The sequence below is a fragment of the Bufo bufo genome, chromosome 10, assembly GCF_905171765.1.
Source record: "Bufo bufo chromosome 10, aBufBuf1.1, whole genome shotgun sequence".
Taxonomy (NCBI): domain Eukaryota; kingdom Metazoa; phylum Chordata; class Amphibia; order Anura; family Bufonidae; genus Bufo; species Bufo bufo.
Window position 1 is genome coordinate 118,407,130 of NC_053398.1, and position 8,498 is coordinate 118,415,627.

Here is an 8,498-nt window from a genome sequence, read left to right on the forward strand (position 1 = left end):
TCAAGTGTTCTGATCGTTTAGGGTCTGAGTGCTCTAGTGATCGGTGGGGGTCTCAGCACTCAGACCCCTACCGATCAATACTTTTGATGTCTCACTGACATATCAAAAGTTTTTTGTACAGCTCAGGGTACTTTCACACTTGTGTTAGAGGATTCCGGCCGGCAGTTCCGTTGCTGGAATAGCATTTGTTTCCGGATCCGGATGCGGATCTGGCTGACAAATGCATTGAAATACCGTATCCGTCTCTCCGGTGTCATCCGGAAAAACGGATCCAGTATTTTTTTTTCTTCACATTTTTAAAGGTCTGCGCATGCGCAGACCGGGAAGCCGGATCTGGTTTTCCGGAAAACTTGGTACCGGATCCGGCATTAATACATTCCAATGGAAATGAATGCCGGATCCGGAATTCCGCCAAGTGTTCCGGAATTTTGGCCGTAGAAAATACTGCAGCATGCTGCAGTATTTTCTCCGGCCAAATACCGTAAGAATGACTGAACTGAAGACAATCTGATGCATACTGAACGGAATGCTTTCCATTCAGAATGCATTAGGATAAAACGGAAGCGTTTTTTTCCGGTATTGAGCCCCTGTGATGGAACTCAATACCGGAAAACTTTAACACTAGTGTGAAAGTACCCTCAGTAACCCTAGATGGTTAAAAAAATACACCAGCTTATACTCACCTCACCAGTCTCCCTAGCTGCTGTCTAAATGAGACCCGGGTCCCCTCTGCGCTCCACTTCCCGCTCCTGTCTTGACGCTACAAGAAATGGCTAGAATTGCCCCGATGACCATTGGCTGAAAGGCATTCTCGATCATTTCAGCTAGTGTTGAGTGAATTGAAGCATTCAAAGCGGAATTCGGCCTGAAGTTTACGAAAAATTTTATTCGACACGAATCCGAATTTCCTTGCAATTCGTGATAACAAATCAGTTTTTCCTAAAATGTTACAAAGTGAAAATAAGTGAAACACGATATGACCCATAATGCTGTGCAGCCAACCAATCCGCAGGTAGCCATCCCCTGTGATGTCACAGCCCTATAAAACCCTGATACTGCATGGTCTCCTCCTGTCCTGTGAGCTGAGCATATAGAGAGACGTGGCAAGCGATCATGTGCTAGGGACAGTGTTGATGAAATAATCCAGCGGCCATGTTTGATTCATCCACCATGTTCGGCCCATCGGGTCTTAATCCTAAAAATTTTAAAAGAGAAATACCACTAGGTTAATAATACGGAGGGATCCCGGACCTTATAGAGGGATCCACATGAGACTATTGTCATCCCTGCTGTGGATCCCTCAACTTTATTGCTTTGAGGAAGGTTTTACCGCCTTAATGCTGCGTATCATTTTTGGTACCATCACACAGGAGGACAGGGGCTGCTGCATACACGTTCCGGCTCCCCCGAGCAGAGCCAGAGCACACCCGGATGACCACGGCATCTGAATGGTTAAAAGTCCATGACCAGCAATACCGCCAGTCGTGGACATTAGTGCCAGGTGTCTGCTCTTTTAAACAGCAGACACCCCGCAGCCATGACGCCTTCTGCACCTGCCAGCGGCCCCCATTTTTAAATGCCAGGCTGTCGATGTAAATTTACTGTCAGTGGTAAGGAAAGGGTTAAGTTCCAAGCCTTCACACTGAGATTGTGCCACCAAGTGGGAAGAATATGATTAGGCAGAGGGGCCTGAGTATACCTGATTTATAGCGGTTCTTGACAAATGAATTCAGAATGAATCAGATTTCTTGGCGAACTTTCGCTCAGGCAGGCAACATAGACATGGTGGCGGAAAAATGGCAAGGTGAGTAGAAGCTAATTCAATTTTTTAACCATTTTTTAACTATTTGATCTCCATCCTAAACCTTTTTTCATTGTACTGGAGTACCTTTTTTAAAATTTTATAGATCAGGAACTATTCTGTATAGTGATGGACGAACATCGTCCGAGATGATTCTCGAACGCTTGTTCCCGACGGGCCCCATTCACTTTAATGGCAGGCGAACCTGAAAAACCTTCAGGTCATTATTGCAGCCACCAAATACTTACTAGAAGTGCACAAATAGTCCCACAACATGGACAGTGACATACCAGAGGAGGATCAATGGCAAAAATTCCCACAAAAAGTATGTATTTTAATCAGGGGCCATTTTTATGCGTCTTAAAGGGAAACTGTCAAAAATGTGGCCTGCTGGAGCCTAGAGAAAATGTATTTTAGGCCACAGGAGTACAGGCCCCAAAAATTAGGCATTCACCTGACAGAAAACATCAAGTGATTATGTGGCTGGAGGTATATTAGACGATCATTGGATATCAATTTTACTGCAGGCCAGTGGAGTACAGGCCTCAAAAATTATTCATTCGCCATACAGAAAAGAACAAGTGATAATGTGGCTGGAGGTGCATTAGGCGGTCACCGTATAACAATTTTACTGTTGGTCAGTTAGATTATAGGCCCCAAAAATGATGCATTCAATGTACATAAATGATCAAGTGATTATGTGGCTGGAGGTATATTAGACTGTCAATGGATATCAATTTTACAGCAGGCCAGTGGACTACAGGCCCCAAAAATGATGCATTCACCGTACATAAATGATCAAGTGATCATTTGGCTGGAGGTATATTAGACAGCCATTCAATATAAATTTTACTGCAGGCCAGTGTTTTACAGGCCCCAAACATTAGGCATTCACCAGACAGAAAAGAACAAGTGATTATGTGGCTGGAGGTATATTAGACGGTCATTAGATATCAATTTTACTGCAGGCCAGTACAAATAGATGTCAAATACATATGTTTAAAAGAACAAAAAATATAAAATTGGATTAAAAACATGGCTAACGAAATCCCTCCTCTTGAAAAAACCCATATGATAATAGTTGAAATTCGATAACACGTGGTCATCACAGGTGTTGAATTCCTCCGTGGCCCCAAACATTAGGCATTCACCGGACAGAAAAGGCATTTTATGCCGCTGTATTTACCGGGACCATTATTTGTTCTGGGTGGTGCGGATATGTGTGGGCTAGCATCAGGAAATTCAATTAAACGTGGTTGTCACAGGTGTTAAATTCCTCCAAGATCCATAATCATTCATTTTTAGAAATGTGAGGTAGTCCACACTGTCATGAGCTAGGCGAGTGCACTTATCGGTCACAATCCCCCCTGCTGCGCTGAACGTCCTTTCGGACAGGACACTCGACGAGGGGCAAGCCAAGAGTTCCATGGCCAATTGTGCCAGCTCTGGCCACAGGTCAAGACTGCACACCCAGTAGTCCAGGGGTTCCTCACTTCTCAGAGCTTCCACATCGGCCGTTAACCCGATGTAGTCGGACACCTGTTGGTCTAGGCATTCCCTGAGGATGGATCCGGAGGGCGGCTCTCGATGGGTTGGCTGCAAGAATGATCTCATATCCGAAGTGACTAACACATCTTCAAACCGCCCTCTTCTTGCATGCGCTGTAGGATTGGTACTCGCAACTGTTTCTCTGTGGGTGGAAATTCCTCTGCCAGCACCCGCAACAGCAGAATGCAGCATCTATTGCAGCAAGGTCTGGAAATGCTGCATTCTGACAGCCCTCTGTGCTGCTGGTAACATGTCCGCCATTTTGTGTTTATACCGGGAGTCTAAGTACGCTGTCACCCAGTACTGGTCCTTTCCCTTTATGCTTTTTCTATGGGGGTCCCTCTTCAAACACTTTAGCATGAAGGCCCCCATTTTCACTAAATTGGAAGCGGTGGAGCTGCCTGTCTCCTGCTCATCGCCCAGGAGAACGTCGTCCTCGGTCTCCTCCCGCCATCTAAGTACAACACCAGGGATCCCAGAAAAGTTTAAAGACTGCTCTTCTTGCTCCTCCTCCTCTGCCCCGGCACCATCCTCCTCTGACTCCTCTTCAGACTCCTGCTGACTTGTCTCAGATGGACTAACCCCCCGGGAATTCATTCAGCATTGTGACTTCCTCATCTTCCTGCTCCTGCTCCTCGATGGCTTGATCAATGACACAATGCATGCTCCAGAAAGTAGGCGTAAGGTAAGATGTCACTGATGACGCACTGGCTGCGACTGACCAGTTTGGTGATCTCATGAAATGGCCGCAGAAGTCTGCATGCATTGCGCATAAGCAGCCACTGGCATGGTGAAAAAACCAAGCTCCCCAGAACCTGTCCTGCCACAGAGTTCGTACAGGTAGTCTTTAACGACACGCTTCTGCTGGAGAAGCTTATCAAGCAAATACAAGGTGGAGTTCCAGCGCGTCGGGCAGTCACATATCAGACGTCTGACGGGCAAGTGGTGTCGCCGCTGAATGTCAGCACGGTGAGCCATGGTCGTGTAAGATCTTATAAAATGGGCAGAGATTTTCCTGGCCTGCCGAAAGACGTCCTGGACCCTGGCTATTTGGCAACGAATCGCTGCACGACTAAGTTCAGGATGTGTGCCATGTGTCATTTTGCCCTGTTTCAGCGCGCTCATCAGATTGGCACCATTGTCGCACACCACTTTACCAACTGTCAAATTGAGTGGGGTTAGCCACTGATCTGCTTGTGAATGCAAAGCTGAAAGGAGTGCAGGACTAGTGTGGCTCTTGGCTTCCAGGCACAACAGTCGCAACACAGCATGGCAACGTCTCACCTGGCCTGTCGAATAGGTTCTGGGAAGCTGGGGGGGTGCAGCGGAAGAGGCGGTAGCAGTGGAAAAGGAGGAGTCAGCCGAGGAGGAGACGGAGGATGGAGTAGGAGGAGGAGGAGGAAAAGAGCCAGGCCTGCATGCAATCTGTGGTGGTAACACCAAATCCACACGAGTGCCACGGGTTACATGCTTGACGGCCGTCAGAAGGTTCACCCAGTGGGCAGTAAAAGTTATGTACCTTCCCTGCCGTGTCTGTGGTCAGATGTATCTTGGCATCGACACTGTGTGCCAGAAATACATTCACTTGCCGCTGAACGTGGCCATATATCTCTGGGATGCCCTTCTGGGAGAAATATTTCCTTCCGGGACCTTCTATTGCGGTGTGTCAATGGCCACAAATTTTCTAAAGGCCTCTGAGTCCACCAATTTATATGGCAGTAGTTGGCGAGCTAGCAGTTCCAACAAGCCGGCGGTCAGCCGTTGGGCAAGAGAATTATCCAGCGTCATCATTTTTTTACGCTCGAACATCTGGGCCACAGAAGCCTGCCTTGTGCCAGATTAACGCAACGACAGCACGGAGGAAGGTAGAGTCGAGGACAAATGGGAGGAGAGAGGAGAAGGATAAGAGGCAGGACGTGGAGCACCAGGAGTGTGGCTTTGTGGGTTCTGACGGCGTTGCTCCCACTGAGCTCACTGATGGGAGGCCAAGTGCCTTTTTAAGGCGGTCGTCCCTAGGTGAGTGTTGGGCATACCGCGACTTATTCGTTGACAGCACAGGCTGCAAATGGCAACACTATTATCAGCAGCTGACAAGTTAAAAAAAGCCCACTCTACGGAGCCATGTTCCAGCGTCCTGGGAGCGAAAGATGTGACCGTGCAAGGTTGGATGGCTCGCTCCAGATACATTTGCAGTCTGTTTTTTGCCTCCTGTGCACTGCGAGTTCTGCCTGTTTCTCCGCCTTCTCCTCCCTATCTGCTGCTCCGTCTCTCCCTCTGAACTCCCCTCCTCTTCCTTTCTTGTGGGCACCCACGTGACGTCCATCGACACGTCATCATTGTCACCTTCACCACCACTGACATTAGAGATCCCGGAGTAGGCAGCAACAGCGGGGACCAAACTCCTTGGACTGTCGTCAGACCTCTGGGTGGCGGCCGTTGCTACCTCCTCTTCCTCATCCGATGGCAAGAATGGCTGCGCATCGGTAAGGTCTGGGAATTGATGGGAAAATAATTTCTCTGACTCGAGTGGAGGGGCTATGGTGGTGGTGGTGTCTTTGGGGGTGCACACAGCAGAGAGTGAGGCGGACGCTAATACAGAGGATGAGGAGGGTGCAGAAGCGGAAGGCGTTCTTTGGTGTATTCACACACATTTTCTCCAACTTCCCACTTAGGCTCCGGCCTGGTGCACCTGCCTCTTTCTCTGCCTGTCATTTTCAAAATGACCCTGTGCCAAAGTCCCTATAGAAGAGCAGTATTTGTGGAAGCAGGTATATAGAACCCCTTAATGAGTATTTCATGGAAGCAGGTATATCAAACCCCTTAATCAGTTTTGTTTTGGGGGCAACTGGTATATCACACCAGTTGAAATTATTTGTTCCAGAAGCGTTTGTCCCTCTGTATAGCTGCGGTATCTCAGTAGAACCGCACACAACTGCTGCACAATACAAATGCACTATATAGAAATTATATTTTAGGTATATCAAACCCCTCAGTATGTCACAGCTATCGACACCTATACCAGTCCTTAAAAGGACTTTTGTGGCCCTATTAGCTAGCGTTTGGTGTCCCTAAGGCTGGTTTCACACGGGCATTGCGGGAAAAGATACGGGTGCGTTGTGGGAAAATGCGTGCGAGTGCAAAGCGTTTTAATGCGTTTTGCACTCGCGTGAGAAAAATCGGCATGTTTGGTACCCAGACCCGAACCCAGACTTCTTCACAGAAGTTCGGGTTTGTGATCGGTGTTGTGTAGATTTTATTATTTTCCCTTATAACATGGTTATAAGGGAAAATAATAGCATACTTAATACAGAAAGTAAATTAGGGATGGAGGGGTTAAAAAATAAAAAATAAAAATTAAACTCACCTCATCCACTTGTTCGCGCAGATCGGCTCGCCTTTTTTCTTCTTCTTTGAGGACCTGGGAGGAAAAGGACCTTTGGTGACGTCACTGCGCTCATCACATGGTTATAAGGGAAAATAATAAAGATCGGGTCCCCATCCCGATTGTCACCTAGCAACCATGCGTGAAAATCGCACCACATCCGCACTTGATTGCGGATGCTTGCAATTTTCACACAGCCCCATTCACTTCTATGGGTCCTGCGTTGTGTGAAAAAAACGCAATATAGAGCATGTTTTGATTTTCACGCAACGCACAAGTGATGCGTGAAAATCACTGCTCGTGTGCACAGCCCCATTGGAGTGAATGGGTCCGGATTCAGTGCGGGTGCAATGCGTTCACCTCACGCATTGCACCCGCACTGAATTCTCGCGCGTGTGAAAGGGGCCTTACAGCCTGTCCCTGCTCCACACAGCAACTCCCTACACTGGTAAAAGACTGAATGTAAAATGGCGGCCAGATCGGGTTATGTTACGGGGTAGGGGGGGGGGTGTCCATGTGCTGAAACGTCTCAATTGGTTGTCCTGTCCCACCTGATGGATGTGTCATCATGGGTCAAAGTTCGGCGCTATGCAAAAAAAATGGCGCGTGCGAATATCGCCATATGTTTGCATGTTCGGCGAATCGCGAACGAGCGAATCGCGAACCGCAAGGCCATCTCTAATTCTGTATGACAATTATGCATTAATAGGAGACATCTCAGAGGGGGCACATACTTTTATTATGACTCGGTTTGTGTGACTTAACCTTTATATAGTTTGCTTCATGGAAACAAGCGCTGCCAAAGTCTACAGTAAGTGAAGCCATAAAAGCCGTCAGATTAGAAAGCAGTTTGGGCTGGTTACTGCCTCGCAACGTTTTACACGTTGTAAAGTGACAGGTTGTCGAACCTGTACGATAGGAGAAGTGACACTTTTATGTCAATTGTTTTTTCTTCACTGGCACGTTAAAAACAATTCTAGATAAGGATTCTTATGACTGGGGATTTGGGCAAATTGAGTTGGATTAACAGATTGAATTCCATAAGGAGGACCAGGGAGCCTCTGGGCGACCAGAAACGGAGGACTGTTGCCTTAGGCCTCATGCACACGACAGTATTTTTTCACGGTCTGCAAAACGGGGTTCCGTTTTTCCGTGATCCATGTCCGTTTTTTTTTTTCCCGTGTGTCTTCCTTGATTTTTGGAGGATCACCAGACAAGAAAAGTGAAAAAAAATGTCAAAGTCAAGTTTGCCTTGAAAATGATAGGAAAAAAACGGGCACGGATGACGGACGCGGATGACAATCTTGTGTGCCTCCGTGTTTTTTCACGGACCCATTGACTTGAATGGGTCCGCGAACTGTTGTCCGTCAAAATAATAGGACTGGTCATATTTTTTGGACGGACAGGAAACACGGATCACGGACGCGGATGACAAACGGTGCATTTTCCGAGTTTTCAACGGACCCATTGAAAGTCAACGGGTCCGCAGAAAATCACGGAAAACGGAATAACGGACACGGATGCACACAATGGTCGTGTGCATGAGGCCTAATTACTATTGTAAGGCCTGCTGCATGTAAGTGTGACACCAGCACGCATGAGTGCCTCTCTTAGGCCTCATGCACACAACCGTTTTTGTGGTCCGCATCTGAGCCACATTTTTTGCGACTCGGGTGCGGACCCGTTCACTTCAATGGGGCCGCAAAAGATGCGTACAGCACTCCTTGTGCTGTCCGCTTCCGTTGCACTGTTCCGTGGCCCCGCCCA